We start from the raw sequence: 18,783 nt of genomic DNA, 5'->3' as shown, positions 1-18,783 counted from the left end.
GATCCCTGGTGGAGGGGGAAGACAGGGAAGGAGCAAGCTCTGGATGGATGGATGGATGGATGGATGGATGGATGGATGGATGGATGGATGGATGGACGGATAAAAACTTCATGCCTTTTTTTGGCCAATTCTATGTATTTTCCTGTACTTCTCCACATCCATAAATCCAATGGGCTCTTTCAATCCCCCCTCTGAACTCTGCTCTAGCACAAACTCGGGATGAAGAGGGACAGGGAAAGGCAGGTGAGTGCAGACCCAGCACTTGGGAAGAGGAGACCTCCCCACCAGCCCTGCCAAACCAACACTGCACTGAGATAAATATGCACCATTCCGTGCATATAAAGTCTGCATTTCTTTTTTATTTGCATTGGAAATCCTGGCTCAGGCCTGTGGCTGGGATTGGGGTGGCGTGTGCTCATCTCGTATTGCTTGCGGCCAGTTAGAAAAATCACATAATCCACCGCAGGTTTAAAACATAATTTAAACCTGCCAAGTCTCATAACTTCCAAGAAGGCAAATTTACCATTAAAAAAATGGTTTCCACTTACTTGATTTTATATTCAGATCCCTGGCACACGGGCCTGCCACCAAAGAAGCCTTTTATGCAAGCACATAATCAACGGAAGCCTTCATTTTCACTGTGGTTGGATTTAATGTGATAATGAATATTCCAGTGTCAGCTCTGGGTAAACGGATGGGGTTTCACCTCAGATTCCCTCCTTTCAATATCTCACGCAGGCACAGGCTTGCTGAGTGGTAAATAATTTAGCAGCACCAGCAGAAGGACACCTGAGATGTGTTCCCGAGGCGGGCGGATCCGCCGCGCTCGTGTCCTGCCCCATGTTCCTGCTCTTGTAAACAGCAGCCGCGGAAAAGCTTGATTACCTATTTATAGCTGGCCCTTGCAGAGGAGAACTCTTGGAAAAATGCATGGCTTCAGCCAGCTGCCTGTGGAAGAATCCCCCTTGGGTGGCCCATGGGCGCTGGGGAAGGTCCGTGCGCACGGTGCCGGGCAGGGAAGCTTGGGGGTGCATCCCAGAACAGTGCCACAGCCATGAGCAGTGCACATTCCCTAATTAACAACATTGATTTTTATTGTCATTTGCAGAGCTACAGCTGATATTTCACATTCATTTGAGAGTCTCTCTGCAGTTTGCAAACATTTACTCACCCCGTACGAGGCAAATCCTTTCATGCTCATTTTCCAGACACGGAATGTGGTGAAATTAATGTTACTGTGAAACCCTTCCTTTCCAGATTCCCCTGTTTGTCCCCAGATCTAACCCTTATTACCCAACCAGGCCTGCCTGGGGCAGCAGCTTCCCAACATAATCATTAGGGATCTGCTCCTTCTTTGGGCTTCTCACCTATTTCCCAGTCATTGGCTGATGTTTTTCCTCTCCCTTTTGCCAGTTTCAAGTTTCCACTCCGACACCACATGCTTCCCTCCTTTCCTACTGCTGTTAACACGAGGCAGATCAAACAAACACAAAAGTGTTTTCTCAAAAAATAATCATTAAGCGTATCGTGGAGTTTGGTTCCAGTGACAGCTGAATATTTGTTTCATTAATAAGTCATTTGCAATTAATTCCCGGAGTCATTTCTAAAAGAACATTGTGATGTTTCCATGGTTTTAAAGTGGCAAAACACCAGTCATTCTTTGACAAAATTTCAGTGCTAAGTGCTCAAAGGCATCCACTGGAAAAATCCAGCCTCTGATGAGGAGTGTCCTGTGATGTGGGAATGTGGCTCCCATTAGTGGTGAGGCACCTCTCACCATGCAAACACCTGCAGCATTCAAGGTTTGAATTTCAGGTGCATGGGTGCTCATGCTGCTCCACTCAAATGATTAGAAATGAAATTACTATTAATTTCTGTTATATAGTAGCTATATAACTATTATAGTTACAATTATAACTATTATGATAGTTAAGGGCTTTTCTTCCATTTAACACGCATAAACAATTTCCCTATGCTGGAAACATAACAAAATCTCCAATACAAATGGTTCAATGTCTCTCTTTTCAATCTAAAGGTTGGATGAACAAATAATTTTCATCCTGCCTTCTGAAGCTGAAGATGCTCCAGCTCACAAAAATTCCTGAGGCTCTAAAATCACACCAGGATGAGCATCTCTCCTTGGAGATCCAAGGAGCTCCATCCTCAACCTTCCAATGTCACCTTCTGCTGGGGATGGAATAGGCACCATTTGCATTGATGTTTCATTAAGAATCAAATAACAATTTATCATCTTTCACAGTGCTCTTTCTAACCTCATGAACTGGCACGATTTGGGAATAAATAGCACCAGAAAGTGTCTCTAATCCTGGGCATCAGCTCCACTTTCACTCTAAATCCCGAGCCCTGACACGTGGCCAGCAAAGATGAAGGACATTTCTAAGCCATAGAAACAATTACAATTGTTGTCATCTCACCTTGTTAATAACCTTCCCCCAAAATTACAGGTTAGAGAGGTGTCTGTAATCATTAACAGCCTGGAGGAGAAGCACATTACCAAAGCAACAAACCTCTAATCAACAGAGTGGGAGCAGTGCAGAAGAGAAAAATAACTCTTTAACGAGCCAGTTGCAATAATTTTTTTAAAAAAATAAAGATTTTACTTGGTACATATAGTTACCACCCCACAGAGGCAAAATTGACACATTGGAAAAAGTGAACATCATAAATTTCTGCCTACTTGGGAATGTAATTTGCTGGAATTACAGTTTTAGAGGGAAGTGTTTGCAGGTTTTCATATTCAGCAGCAAGAGGACTAAATCTGTCCATGAACTGACACAGCTCTGAAGTGGCACAAGAGAATTGGAATAAAAAAAGTGTCAAATACTTGGTTTGCAACCAAAAATTAAGACAAAATATTTTTAAAACTTAAAAATGCCCATTCTCAAACATCCTAATGGAGATGAACAGATAAACTTGGAGTCTGGAAAGCAAAGTTCTAGATCCACTCACAAAAATCTTCAAATGGAAAGGTTTGTAATTTGTCAAGAAAAGCAAGTTAAAATGAATCTTTTAAATGTTATTGCAATGCTATAACTTATGGGCTAAAAAATTAATAAAGTTGGATAAGAGAATCTATAAAAAAAACCCGTAAGAAAAAATGGAAACAATCAATTTTGCACTTTTCATCAATACCCCAGGAGTTGCTACACAACTATTTCTGTGATAAGATGTGACTTTGCCTTGAATGCAATTTGCAATCTATTAACTTGATCCAGTTTTCTCTGAAGGAAATGAAAAGATTACCATTGACTCCAGTGAAAGCTGGATTAGACTCTGTTCACATTCACAGTGGGAAGGGAAAAAAAAAACCCTTAATGATTATTTATGCCAGAAATTCCAGTGTAAAAAGCAAAACTGGTGCAAATGTGTTGAAGAATTTGAAGAGAAAAATGAGCACAGTTGATACAAAATATAATTCCACTAAAAAGTAGAAGATTACTAATTACTCTGAATGCACTTCTAGAGAAGCTATAGATGTAATTAAATAGCACAAATATACTTTGAAATCCAATTACAGCAATGGAGCAATGATTGCACAGTTGCATGAAGAGTTAAAATAAAATATGATAGCAGATAAATGGGTATATTAGAAAGGCATTATTAGATTTCCTTGCATTTATCCACCACTGAGTGCCACCAACCCTTCAAGCCAGGGACAAATAGGAGAAAACAGATAGAGGAGAGAGATTGAGTTCTCCTGCTAAATATAGACAGCAGAGATATTTCTACTAAAAAAGATAAAAGGAGAGATACCAGCTACCAATACATGACATACAACAAATCAAAATCCAGAGTCTTATTCATAGTCCTGCTGTTCCACCAGAATTATCAACTTTTGTAAACACCAAACTATAAAAGGAGCAAGATTCGAAAAGGATTTACTGCAGGAAATCGAAAAATCTCCAAGAAAACACAACATACCAATAAAGAGCCAATTATTGCACCATCAATATTCAGCAGTGGACTATCAGGGCAAAGCTATGCAGATTCCATTAGGAAAAAATACAGCCATGCCTATCCTTTGGCAGGAGAACATTACTTAGAGATGGGAAAAGGGACCTGCACTTTATTTGTGGGTTTAAATAATAATTTGATACTTTACCCATTATGTTGAGGAATTAACATTTAGAGGAAACAAATGCGTGTCCCTTTCTGATTTAAAACTAAGTCAGTCCTTGCTCTGCTTTCTCTTGTCCTTGGAATTCACATTGCCTTAAAATATATGGATATTTATGGCATGTAAAAGGTATTTATAGAATATTCAAGGTTTGCCAACTTTTGAAATCCAAGGGAAATATTCACCAATTGCCAGTAACTTGCTCATCTCTCTTACACCCTTACCTGATTTTAAAATTGAAATATAAACCAGGCACAACTTGCAAGAGGTTTTGGTGAGAATTCCTCTCTGGTGAATTGGTAAATGATTCTTTGGGAGTTTCCCCATTAATAAACACCTGCAATCAGCCCTATTTCCCATTTTACCCCCATTTTGCAGTCACAGGGAGAGGGCTCATACGGGCTTTTATTTTGTGAGGTCACACAGACTGTGTCTGCCCCTCCCCAGGTACAAGCTGGACTGTTAACTTCATCAAAGAGGGGGGAAAAAAAGAATGAAAATAACCCCTAAAAATAGTCTCTTATTCTGCTTTTGCTGCAACACTACAAACAGAAGCATCCACATGCTGAGCTCTGCCTTGGCTAAGCAAATCTCATAAATGTCTGAATTTCCCATTATGGCCATGATTTCTAGAGGGAGATGAAATCTTTACCTCTCTCTAAATTGATGGGAGTCTCCCTCCTCCCTTCAGATGCCAGAATATGGAAGTAGAAGACTCTCCCTCTGAAGGCTGTATTTTATAATACTCTGATGAGATGCCTTTTGATTTAGGGTTGGCATGAAGGAAGAAAAAAATCCCGTGTAGTCTGCCAGCTCATCTAACCCAACTTTAATCACTTACTCTGTAGACAGCTATATCTGAGCCACTCATCTAAAATCCCTTTAAAGTCAATGGTGAGAAATAGATGTTTTTAGGATGCAATTAATTGATTGGAAGGAAGAGGGATCTATCACGTATGGAAAAGAATTATGGCCCGAAGGGTTCTGCTTTTCCTCATTTGCTTTACAGGAGTTCACACATCTGCATTTGAACAGTCACCCAGGACAGGTGAGAAGAATACCTCTAACCACTATTAACAAATCTCTCTTGGTGTTTTTTAATCTGTTTTCCTGTTCCCTTCCCTTCTGTTCCCACACCCAGTCTCTCCTGAGATATCAGTTCAATTTTTTTGTATTACAAGCCCATTAACCCCTCAAAGAAATGGGTCCATCCATCTGATGCTAATGAAAATTTTTGGATCACACACTAGGGCCAGAAGAACTGATCCATCAGGTTTAAAAATGGTTATTATTACTAATGGTTATTTTCATGTCAATTGTCACAGAAATATTCAGAATAAGACAAATAAAAGTCTTCCTCCAGCTGTGCCACTCCCCCAAAGGCCCTTCAGCTCCCAGGACTGTGGGTGGTCACCACCAAAATGTACCAAAAAAATATGGTGGATACAGAGAATTTAAGGAGCTGGGGTGAGGATTTTCATGGAGACAAAGAAAAATATTCCCCCTCAAGAAGACGTGGCACATCTGTCACCTTGAACACTCAGCAAACTTCTGGAGGAAGAAAAATTAATAAGAATAAATTTCCCTTCATCAAGTGAGACCCAACAAAGCCAACTTGAAACAAGTTCTGCCGGGCTTGAATATTGTGGAGCCCCCCAAACCTTCCTTTTGCTGCTCTACCACCCAAAGCACAACCCAGCTCTGCAATTCTGCTCTGCTCTGATAAGCTGGTGAACCACAGCCCATTTCCTCTCACCCACCAAAGAGCACCATTGTGCTGCAGGTCTTTGAGGAATCTGCTGCTCACTCTGACATAAGGGAGTTAAGTTTTGTTTCATGTTTCCCTCATTCTGGGCATTCATCTTCAAAGTGCCAGGCACGCACCCGGGGAGCCTCAGAAGCCTATCAGGGGCAATTCAAAGAGCTTTGCACGGAGCAGGAGGGGGCTCCTGTTCAAAGCTGCAGCTTTGCATCCGCCAGAGAGGAGCAGATTCAAACCCAAAGAGGTCACTTCACCTACCTGTAGTGGGATCTCATATTCAGAAGACTCTGAGTAAAAATAAGGGATATTTAGGCAGTGTGATAAGTGAAACCCTCGAGGCGATGCTCTTTCTCTCTCCCTCACACACAGAGCAATGTCTCCTTTAGAGAAAACCTCCAAACTCTGGGAGACATAATGGTCTCCAGAAAACTTACTCACGGATTAGCTCCAGCTGTAGCATCCTCCTGGTTCCTGCACAAAAAGTTTCCAATGAGCTGGACCACCACAGGCCCCTGTTCAAACTGCCTGAAATGAGGAAACTACAATAACCACTTGGTCAGTGCAGCATGGAGCAGCAAAGACTCTGATTCCTTTCAATCACCCACTTTAATGCAACAAAGAGGGAATATTTTGCTTGTTTCAGAAATTACCATGATCAGAGCTGGAAGCCCCTGGATAACATAAAGGCTCTGCTTGGATGGGCACTGTTTAAACACAGAACAATTCAGAGCTGCTTGCCCCAGAATTCAGCATTTTCCCAGGAAACACAGAAAAGTACAGAAGAAAATGTTGTTCTCTGAAATTTATACATGGAGAACTGAGACAAGGGGCTCAGGTAGAGATGCTTATAACATTGATGAGAGGAAAATCAGAAAAGGATTAGGAGAAAGAGAAGCACAACGGTTTTATGGATTATCTGCAGAGTCTTTGTATCAGGCACCTGGTATTTTTAAAAACAATTTTGATTAAATCACTGTTACACCTGATTTTATGAGATGCAGCAGCTCTGCATCTACAAGGGAATCTCCTATTTGCCTCTGGGAGAGAGCAGTGCCATCTCTGAGATTTAACCCCACTGTCTTGAGTTAGCAGGGTCTCTCTCCCTGCTCCCTCTGCCATCACACACCTGATGTGGCCACACACCTCCTCTTCCAACATCCGCAGCACAGCCACAAATGCCACCTCTGCACAGTTCCTCCCACCTGTAACAGTTCTTCAGTTTTTGTTGTCTCCAAGGACATTTTTTCCACTTTTTTTAAATACTCTGCACATCATCCTGCTCTGCTTTCTCAGCCTCCTCTTATTCACACTGTATTTTATTAAAAGCTGCAAAGCCTTTGGGACAGCCTGTGCCTGAATGGCATTTCACAGATACACTTGCCTTACTCCCCACATCAAGTTTTTCTTTTTTATTAGTAGTCCCTGGTTGGTTTGTTTGTTTTTTTTTCTTTTAACCTCAATTTAAACATCCCCTCCATTGCCATGCTTGGTTTTGCTGCAGTGCTGACTGTGGTGTTTCAGGTTCACTGTGCTCCCTCCACGTTTGGGTTATAACAGCAGGCCAAGATGGATCATAAACTTTATGGCTGATTCTGCTTCTCACATAACATTTGTGGGGTTTTTCACATTTTCCTACTTAGCAAATACATTATTCCTTTAAAGCACCTGATCAAGTATTCTGGGATCTGTGAGACAAGGCTAAAATTTAATTTCATTGCCAAATTATTCATGTGCTGTGCATACCCAGGTACAGCTCAGTTTGGACAAAGCATCTCTCCAGAAGAGCTGAGCATTTTGAGGCCCTTTCCCACTGTGAGGAACACACTGTGTGCTCAAGCCTGCTCTCAGAGGGTCTCCTACCCTGCTTTGGCACCGTGTTCCCTTCTGTCCATGTTTTATCCTCACTCCCATTGCTCTTGCACTGACCCCACCTGGAGTGAGGAGGCTGCAAGACCTCTGTGTCCTTTTGCTGAAAGAGCAATTGATTTATGCCCTGAATGTTTCCCAGGTTGTAAAACAGCAAAAAAAGCACAAATGAAGAGCCTCACACTATTTTTCTTCCTGCTGTGTGCAATTGAGCCAGAAAGCCTCCCTTACTCCCAAAGAACCTGCAAATTATCTCAGCATACCTGAGCCACCAGCAGCAACATGGCACTGGGAATATTTTCCCCCACTTGTTCTCCTCCTGCTGAGCTCCTCCACAGGTCTGGGATGCTGCCTGCTTCCACAATACCTGGTTGGAAACAAAAATCCCGCGTGTGAATGAAGCACTAAACCTTTGCCACCAAAATATGTGCATAATTTTTAAAGAACTTCACATCCCTTCAGACATTGTGGAGTTGACCCCGTCTATCTGTGGAGCCTGAAAGGGAAATAGATTTAACACAGCCAAGAAATAATCACAGGAAAGCATTTTGGATTCAGCCAAGGATGAAGTAAGGCAGTCTATTTTCTTCAAAGCAAGCTGAGGCCACCGCTCACTACATTCAAATACATCAATTACAGAGAGCTTTAATGGAAAAGGATTAAAAAGTACAAAGGTAAAACAAACAGCATCACTGCAGTGTCCAGGAGGATGAAACAGCTTCCTTCTGTGGTGGGTATGATTACAGAATTGCTAAAAAAAGAAAGGGAGGAGAAATGGAAAAAAGGTTTCGTGTACCTTGACCAGAATGGCTGTGACAGTGACAAGCCCAGGACACTGCAGCACGTGCAGTGTGGAATTGAGTCCCCATGCCCCCAGTCTCACTGCCAGTGCTCAGATCTGAACTCCAGTTCTGTATTTCCTCTTTCTAGCCATGGAAGTACATTATTTTATCAATGCAAAGCCTTAGAAAAGGTTATTTGTCCTTAAGTCTCTTCAAATTGTGTCTGTACTGTCCCAGGTCACTGCAAACTGTTTCCTCCAGTCTACTTCCATTCTCATTTCCAAGATCTGTGCCATTCAGCTCCATCTTCCTTAAAAGTTTGGTATTGAGTTTTTCATATGCCTAATTTGGGCTTAATTCGAGCCTGGGGTAAATCATTACAACCCAGATGGAGTCAATAGGAGCACAGTGACTTACATCAGCTTTGTGTCAGTAAATACTGACAAGATTGATCTCCAACTTTTTCAGAACAAAAGATTTCTGAAGATGGATTAAACAACATAAATGCTGAGCTGTTTTGCCAGACTGCAAATGGCATAACACAAGCTTTGTGTGACATCTCTGAATTATCCCTTCGTGGTAATGTTGACATTACATGGTATTGACTCACGGAAGAAGCTTAAATACCCTTTTAAGTTTTCAAGACTCTTTGACAAAGCACTATTTCATTAACAAAATGTTAATGGAATCCAAGAAGCCTCCAGAAGAGCCTGCTGGCTGGGCAGGGGATGTGGCAGCACAGAGCAAAGCAACCCTGATTTTTGGACAACAGGAAAGGAAGCATTTCATGCAGGGCACTCACTGGTTGAGGGAGGAGGACCTGAGGGCACTTCCACAGCCCTTCACTGAAGGACTACCACACCTTCTGCTGGAGAAGGCCAAAATAGCACAAATGAGGAGATGCATCACACAAAGTGAGCTGGCAGGGACAGCAGGGTTGGCATCAGCTTGAAGAAAAAGCTTCTTGCTGGGAAAAGGAGGAAGGTCTGGAGAACATTGCCACGGGGATCACCTGCTCTGGGGTCACCTCTGGGAACAGGGCATTTCTGTGCCTACAGCTGAAACTGTTGGCTCTAAGAGTCCTGCTAATCACAGAACCAATTGGGTTAGAAATGGCCTAAAAGACCATCAAGTCCATCTGCTAATGACACAATGGCTCTCAAATAACTCCAGGGGTTATATTTTATGGATTTATGCTGCTCAGGACAGAGCCATGTTCCCAGCACCTTCCCAACACTGCAAAGAAACCCTTTGTAAGTCAAAGGAAAGGTGACAAACCCTCTCAAGAGCAAAGTTTTCTCCCACCCTGAGTACTCAGATTTCCCAACTTAAACTTTCCTGTCCTTTTTTAGGTCTGGACTCATTTTATGTAATAAGGCATGTCATTATTAACCAAAAAGATATGAAGGGATCCAAATCTCTGTCCCCTTGACAGCATTTTGTACATCTACAACACATTTCCTCCTAATATTATTAATTTCTTCTGCTCCATGGACTCACATAAAGCAACAAGTGCAAGAGAATAATGTAAAAAAAATAATTAAAAGTTCAGCACATAAATGCAACACTTGACTGAGGCACTCAAGGGCCACCTTGCTGCCTGAAACCACTTCTTTTTAATTGTTTGTATTTCAAGTTGATAAAATTCACAGTAGTAAAGATAACATGGCCTGACTTCCAGTAGGAGCCATGATGAGGAGCTGATGGGAAGGGGGGGAGGCCCCTGAGATGATTGTGTGCATTTGTGCAACACATTAAAAATAAAGAAATAAATGAAGAAAGAATCCCACAGAAGTAACAGGCTCCAAGTGTGTGAAGTGATGCTGGTGGTCCCTCCTGTCCCCAGGTTAATGCTGCCCTCCACAGCACCTCACCCTCGTGGGTTTGTTGGTTTGTATTCAAGGCAAATTCCCTGTGCCTTGAGAGCTGAACAACCACAACATCAGCAGTCTGATGTCCCAACAAGAGGACAAAAAGTCCTGCAGCAACGGAGGAAAGATTTTGTGCCAGGAGATGATTCATTTTCCCAAGTGCCTTGCTGCTCTCCAAAGGAGAGGAGGAAAGCTGCACTGCCTGAAGGCTGCTTGGCTGCCCTGCACCCATGCCAAGGAGTCTGCAAATCCTCTGCTGTGGGGATTTGCTCCAGCACAAGGCAATCCCACCTCTCGATTCACCACCAAAACACAAGAGAAAAGTGCCTAGAGCACACCCCTGGCAGGCAAACCAGCTCCCAGAATCCTCCAGCTAAGAGACTTTCCTCAAATACTTGATGTAACTAAATTGGAAATCAAAGATTGAGGCTCTTTCAAGGATAACCAAATAAAGTCCTGGAGGGCTGTTTTGGTGATAATGGCCACGCAGAGCTCAGACTCTGCCCAGGATGAGCACAGCCCATGAGCAGAGGAGCCAGGAGAGCTCTCAGGGCTCCATACTCCCACCAGTGTGAAAATTCAGTAACTTAGTAAAAGAAAAAGGGAGAACACACAGAGCATTCCTCAAAGTTATCTTGGATAATACTGTAGGTTTCAGTATAAAATAATTTAAAGGACTTTTAGAAAAATTAAAATTCAAGGGAATTTGAGAGAGAAAGACATTTTGATTTTGAGTGCAAAGTGTGGCACTTGCTCAAGGACACTGAACTTTGTGATCTCTCTGGGGTCACGAATTTTCCACATGAATTAACAGACGTCCTTTGAGCCACAGAGTCCGAGCAGGATTTTTATCCCAGCTGAAGATCTGCCCCACGATGTTCACATCCCATTGCCAGGAAAGCATCTCCCACCCTCCAGATAGCCTTGGTCAGAGCCTTCTGTGAATAAGCACTTTATAATGTGAGACACTTGCAGTGCAGTGGGTCACTGGCAGCAGGGTTGAGAAAGGGACATTCACATCTGAAGTCACAAATCTCCACAGTCAATGCTGAAAAAATTAGCTCTGTCTCAAAGGCTCTTACAGACCTAAGAGAATCAACATGCTCACAGAAGACATTGCTGCAGTGTGTTAGCAAAGGTTAGGGAAAGCTGGAGACCCTCAGGTTTTGGAAATCAATCTGCGCATGGCACAAAAGTTTCTCTCTTTCTAAACCTGAGACAAACGCAGGATGGGTTTGTTGTGCTCTCAGAAAAACCTGTCATCAAAAGCTCTCGCTCATGTGAACAGGACAACAACACTCAGAGGCACAAAGACAACTGGAAGGCAGCAGTTCTGCAGAAGGGGCATTTTACTTCCGAAACTCCACTGCAAGCCCCTGGTGCTTACACACGTTTCTGTCCATTCTCTACACTCTGCATTATTTTTCTTCAGCTGCCACATTTAACCACAAGTGCTGTGACCATAAATTTAAAATAAAAAAAAAGCAAAACCAAACACTCAAAAGACCCCCCAAACAGCAAACTCAACAACGCTTACAGTTGCAATAATATAAAATTCACTCGACACAACTGGCACCACACAGGAGGATTTTTCTTTCCCAGTCCTAGGAAGGAGTTTAGTTGAGCAGAGCTTGATTTAACTGAGCTGAGCTGTCGCCCATCCTCCTTCCTGCTACTCAGGTGCCTCTCCCCAGTTGTTCTCCAAGGAAAACATTCATTCCTCCAGAAGGAAAACACCTGTGTAATACCAGGCACTGAGCTGAGAGGGTATTTACTATCCATGCAGGACAATTCCAGGAATCAGCCCTTTTTTAAAAAAAAATCTCTGGATGGGTCTTTAAATTGAAGATTAAAGAAGTGAGAAAAGGTTTACAAAAACTGATATTCCCAGCCCAGACATCTTCCAATCATAAATACTTGTCATTCTTAGCATAATATGCAACCTTCAATATACTGTTGTTTCAGGCACATTTGGGTACCCTATAGAAAAGACTTTATGCTGCTATTATCCCTAAAAAACTTCAGATGGCTTTGGATCCATCATCATCCATCATGTCAGCCCCTCTACGGGTAGTTACACACACTTTGTCTGCTCGGGTTTATCTAATAGCCAGCCTTGGGTTTTATTAATTTCCAGCGGTTTGCAGAAACTACAGAGCTCCTACACTCTTTTATAAATTATCTCTGAACTTGTAATCATTTTCTGTGGAAACCCAGCAGTGCTTTAAAGGCACTTCAGCTCTTCCAGGGCTGCTACTTCCTTAAGGAGGGCGTCCCAAATGCCTGATGTGCTTTGGGTTTCTCTACTCTTTGTTTGCTGGGATTTAACTGAAGGAAAAGCAGGTTTTGGGTGCTGCTGAAAAAATGGATTCCCAAGGGCAAAAAACGGATTTGTGTGGTGTGAACATTCATCTTGAATGTTCAGCAGCCTGAGTTGAGCTAGAACATTTTACTCACCAATTTTGCATCTGTGGGATTAGGGAGCATCCCTATGGAAGCAGAGAAAATCTGGATTTCCCCTGGCATGATCACCTGGCACAGAGAAGATATGGCTGCCCCTGGACCCCTGGAGGTGCCCAAGGCCAGGCTGGATGGGGCTTGGAGCAACCTGGGGTAGTGAGAGGTGTCCCTGACCATGGATGATCTTTGAGGTCCCTTTCAACCCAAACCATTCATATTGTGGTACTATGACTGAGAAAATCAACTCCCTTGTGTACTATTGAGATATATATATATATATATATATATATATATATATATATATATATATATATATACACATATATAGATATATAGATATAGATATAGATATATATAGATATATAGATATATAAAATATAGATATATAGATATGTAGATATCTATAAAATATATACGAAGATATACAAAATGCCTGCTTATCTGTCAGGAATAAATCACATTTTAGATGCCCAGGTGTAAGCACAGACAAGTGTTACATCTCTAGAATTTTAGTTTCTGTAATTTCAGTTGAAATCCTCTCAGTTCACTGCCAAATCCATAATTGTGAATTTAACTGTTCTGCTGCAGAGAAAGAAAAGGAAAACAGAACAAATATTTAGTGTGTGTCTATATATATATACATATATATATATATATATATATATATATATATATTCAGAATATTGTATACCTTTCCTCTAGAATGTTATTTTATTCTGGTTTATAGAGGATTTCTCTGCTCCTCAGTGAGTTTTTGCTCTGTAAAAGCTGTGTAAGAGGCAGGTGTAGATCAGGGTGCAGGGAAGGAAGGCTGCCATGGCACCCAGAGTCCTGGCCAAGGGCACAGCCACCATCCCAAGGCCACACAGGTCCCGTGTGGCTTCCACAGCATCAGTCCCACGAGCCACGGCTCCAAAGAAACAGCTCCTGCTCAGGATGGGGACCCCACTGGAGAGGCCTGGGTCTGTGGGCCCCACAAGCCTCCCTTGACACATGTCCAGCCCTTGGGCACCTTGGGAGTCTCTGCTGGAGCTCCTCCCTGCCCTGGCAGCTCCACAGGCACGGAGAATCCCAGAGGTGCTTCCCATCTTCAAACACTTCCCTTTGGAGCACTCCAGCCACCTGTTCAGCACAGCAAAACATCCAACCCATTTAATGAGGCTTCTGGTAAAATCATCCCTTTGAAGTCCCTCAGACCATGACAGCAATTAACTCCAGACCCATCCTCATTTCTGTTGTTTTACCTCAGATCATTCAAGATCAACAACATCACCGAGGGTGCAAATTATTTCCCTGCAGAAGCAGTGAGGGAATGCCTCACATCCAGCGGTTCCAAAGTGACCTGACTGCAATCACAGCCACAACGTGGGGGTCCTCCAGTGCACCTGGGCTCATCCAGGATTTTTAATAGTCCCTTTTGCAGACTGAATCCTGTGAGGGAATTCATTCTGTCAAGACTGGAGGCATTTAGTGAGGAATCTGCTGTAGGTACAGAGAAGGCAGGTAAGGATGGCATCACAGGACAACAAAATACACAGATGGGATCATGAACTGTCACACCTCTTAATAAAACTGTCCCCAAACACAAACCACTTCAGCATGACGTGTGCATATGGATATTCAAAAGCGTTTCCCCAAATGTGCACAATGTGGATTATTTCCACGTTGCAAATTGCTTAAAACAATGCACATTAAAAGCAAGTATGACATCAAGTGGATTATAAATAATATAATTTTGAAAAGGAAAAGGGATCTAACTGAAATATGAGTTTATCCACATTAGAAATGGGAGAAATAATAAATGAGGAAGATCATGAGCAATAGATACACAGCCAGAGGTCATTAGTCTAAAATTACCCTTGGAGGAAACCTCTTCAAGGTTTTCTGTTTGCTTTATTTCTGTTTCTCGTTTTTTATTTGCTTTGGGTTCTGTTTTTAAAGCGAGCAAGAATAAGGATAAAAGGAAACTAATTCCCCACCAAAGGGCCTCCTACGGCCGGAGCGGGGAGACCTGCTGGCTGCAGGAACCTCTGCCAGGGGAGGGGACACACAGCCCCCAAAGGGGCTCCAGGCAATGATCCTCACCAGTGGCAACACGGATAGCACAGGGAGAACAGCAGAGCATCCAAATCCTTCCCCTGCTCCGTGCCTGAGGACACCCCCCAAGCGCTGATCCATCGGCCAAGGCGCTTCCCAAACCAGAACACGCCACCCCCAGTGAAAAAGGCAGGAGAAATGGCCACAACCTGGAATTCTGGGAGAAACCCCAGTATTTCCCCCAGTGTGGAAGATTAAATATTTCTTACAAGATCTCTGAAAAGGTTCCTAAAATGATTCCGGAGAAGTTGAATTTGGGGAAGCATTTTATGGAAATGTTCCGTTTTAATGAGGTGCAGCGGGAGGCTGAAAGTGTTCCAGTTGCCCAATTGGAACAAAATATAAGGCAGAGCATTAGAAAACAGGAAAATGACACTATAAATAAATAAATAAACAAACAAAAAATTACAAGAAACCTGAACAAGCTAAAATATTACAGCATCATCAAAACAAAACACCTCAACATTACACCAGCAGAGAGGAAAGTCAAATGGTGCATTGGAACACATTTCCTCTCAAAAATCATTATAATCAATAGGATTCCAATAGGAAATTTCTTTTTTTTTCAGACTGGGGTATAGATTCTGAGCTCTTGGAGCAGGTTGACTCTTTTTCTCCCTAAGAAAATTGCTGCCATCCCAACCTCCTCTGCAAAGGTGATGCAGGAGAATAGAACTGGTACTCATTCTTACTGGAGGAAACCTATGTTTTCTATAAAATTGGTGCTCTTGGCTGATTTCTCAGCAAAAATGCTTTGAGGAGAGGCAAAGCAAAGCTATTGTTACCCAGACTTTCTTCCTGTAAGGACCCATCCTACAGAGCATTTACTGGTACGCTCTGAAATACCATAAATCATTCTGACAACGTGATACTTGTCAAAATAAAGGCATAAAATACATCTTGGAATAAAATCTCCTCAATCATATTTATTTGTTTGCTCGCTGGTGCCATTTGGCTTTTCTCAGTGGGTTTCCCAGTCGTTAGGGGGAATTAGTGAGATTCTGCTGGAAAAACAGCCCCATGTGCATATTCACACACTGAATTTCTGCATCCAGCACTGTGCACTCATTCAACAGAACTAAAAATAAAGCTTTCAAAGGACACTTCAGCTTTCTTGCTGTATTTTTCCCCCTTTTCCAGCTTTTTTCCCCATCCCCCTCACCAAATATTCCACTAAAGCTCAATGGTGGTGTGGTTTAAGGGAGTCCTGCATGGAAAGCTCCTTCAGCTGCTTAGCCCAACAGCATAAATTTGATCTCGTAATTAGTATTCAGCTCAGCATCTTGGATAGAAACCAATGTTACAGCCAAGAGGTGGTTTAAATCACATAAATCATAGATCAATGACAGAACTCTAAGCACTGGATAGATTACAAAAGTAAGCTTTAGTTAAAAATAGATTAACCATTTCCCTGCAGGAATTCCTTCAAAAAAGCCCTGAATATAAAACAAATAAAATTAAATCTGATAATTTTTTTCCTAATGTATGCATATACTAGATGAATTGTTCTTTCCCCTGACAGTTACACACTGATTAAAGAAATGTGTTAACATGCTATTTCAATGGAAAATATTGTAAATTGTGGGGACTTTAATTTTTTTAATGAGCCTTTAATAGCCAAAAAGCACATCCCAGCAATATTGTGTACAACCAGGCTTGTAGCACATATCTCGGCAGCTAACAGATACTTCTTCAGCTGCTGGTTTTATGAAAAGGGCAAAAAATCCTTCCCAAGCCAATAAAAATGTTTTTAAGGAGTGTTTTTAAAGTATTTTGTGTTTTAAATTTAACCAAGGAAGCACCCAGTCACAGGAAGCATCACAAACCATCAGCTGTCCTGGTTAAATGCCCATGGGGGTACTCAGCACCTTGGAGGATTGTGCCCAAGATCACCAAATTGTCAAAAGTTCAAGGGAAGAGGAGAAATGAGGCTGAGTCTCTTCTCCTTGGCTAAGGAATGCAGGAGGGTTTGGCCCCTGCAAGGTGATTCTGTCAGTGTAAACCCCAGACTGAGGTGCTCCAAAACAGAGAGTGTCACCCAGGAATCTGCCCTGCAACCCGGGAACTGCAGGTATGAATTAAAAGTGTGCTCCTGCTCCTGTACAGTGCGCTGTGTTTGCCTCCCATCGGGTCACACATTATTCAAAAGAAGAAGAAAATAAAGAAAGAAAAAGAATTGAAAACAGAAAGACTTAGCAGCATTTGAAGGACAATTTGCATGCCTGTTTTCTTAGCTGCAGAACTAAAAGCCAGGGATGCCTCTGAAGCACCTCAGCCATTCCTCAGGCCGAGGAGTTGCACCATTCCAGCCACCAGGACTGGAAGAAAACCCTCAGGTTCCTCCTGGTGACCAGCACAGTGAAAGAGCCTGGAAAACTCCCATGGTCCCAGCCACATCAGAGAGGAAAAGCAGCCTGAGCACCCTCACCACACCTGCCACCTTCTGTGCCCTTTTCCAGGCTGGAAATGCAGCTCCAAATCAGTAAATAAACAAAGGGAGAGAAACCCAGCATTTCCTACCCCTGGACTAACAAATGATGATCGAATGGAGAACAGAAAATACAGAAACTCACCTCAATAAAAAGTTGCACAATTCTTCAACCAGTAAATAACTTTTATAGCCGTGATATAGTGAAGCCAAACTTCCTGATCACTGATACCTGGTTGTATATTTAACTTCCTACAGATGACAAAAATGTGAATGTAATTGGTGTTGCCACAGCTTGAATTTTTAAAAAATAAGTAATACTGAATTTATAGACATTAACATTTGTTTTCAAATACTCCAGCTCCTTCAAAAAGAACATTTTTAAACTTTGAGTGCTTTATGGAAATGACTACTTTCAATTTCCAAGGATGTTTTTTCAGCGTAAGAAGAAATAATAAAGCTGGCTGCTCGATGGTTATTTGAGGAACAACATTCAGATTTCAAAACTGGCTCCCTGTGTGATAGAAGACTGCAATATATGCAATCAAGAGAGAGATTCAAACAATAATAACTAGCAGAGGCTCCAGGGCATTGCAGAACGTGTCATTTACTTCAGCCCCATTCCTTTAAACATCAGTCCTACAAGTAGTTCAGTGGAAAATAGATGGGCTGCTCTTGTAAGTATAGACTATTCATACAGGGGAGTTTTCAAAGGCTCTGCATTTTCCAAAGTGCTGAAAAATGCATATCAAGTTTAGTAAAACTAAAGAAGGGAAAAGAAAAAAAAAAAGAAAAAAAAAAAAGAAGGAAAAAAAGGATCTCTTGTAATATGCCAAATTGTCGGAGAGATGTCAGGGTTAATTTTTAAAGGCACATTTCCCTCCAGCAACAATTCTCTTTAATTATTTCAATGTGAAACACATTATCAGACATGTTCCTTGCCTGTTCTCAGCTTGCTGACACAAGATAGGTACAAGATGTTCCCTCTCCTCTGCTGATGCTCACACACGGTGCTGGGCACTCTGGTGCTGCCTGGAGGGAGGGTGGGCAGCTCCTGCTGCACCTCCAGCCTCCAGCCCCTTCTACCAAACCCCTGGGACCACCTCCCCACAGCCACAGCATCAAAAGAAGGAAGGGGAAGGTTGAGGAGAAGCCACAGGATTTCACAGCATGGCCCTGGACATGTGCACCAGCACCAAGAGCAGCACAAAGCTGCAGCCACGGCAGTTTCAGACTGATCAGGAAACTATAACACACAGGCCAGCCTTCCAGTAGGTTTGCATGGATTTAGCCAGATTTGGGGGTTTTTTTCCCCTTACTTTGGTGTTTAATAGTCATGTAGCCTAGACAACAGGTCAGGCAGATCCCAGTGAGGGAGC

At 42.3% G+C, this 18,783-nt stretch overlaps 1 long non-coding RNA gene across 10 annotated transcripts in view; it reads right to left on the bottom strand.

Annotated features, from left to right (window-relative positions):
- Positions 1-18,783, bottom strand: part of LOC119695000 — an 86,419-nt gene that overhangs the window by 28,482 nt on the left and 39,154 nt on the right. For 5 of the 10 annotated variants that reach the window (XR_005255024.1, XR_005255032.1, XR_005255030.1 and 2 more), the window contains 2 exons: positions 8,030-8,133; positions 6,335-6,425 (listed from right to left, as the gene is read on the bottom strand). This is a non-coding gene — a long non-coding RNA (uncharacterized LOC119695000). Of the gene's footprint in view, positions 1-6,334; positions 6,440-8,029; positions 8,134-17,549; positions 17,657-18,783 lie in introns of all 10 variants that reach the window. The other 5 variants (XR_005255027.1, XR_005255029.1, XR_005255028.1 and 2 more) reach the window with 4 other exon arrangements.

Source organism: Motacilla alba, chromosome 4A (assembly GCF_015832195.1).
Source record: "Motacilla alba alba isolate MOTALB_02 chromosome 4A, Motacilla_alba_V1.0_pri, whole genome shotgun sequence".
Lineage (NCBI taxonomy): Eukaryota > Metazoa > Chordata > Aves > Passeriformes > Motacillidae > Motacilla > Motacilla alba.
This window is presented reverse-complemented; position numbering and strand designations above follow the sequence as displayed.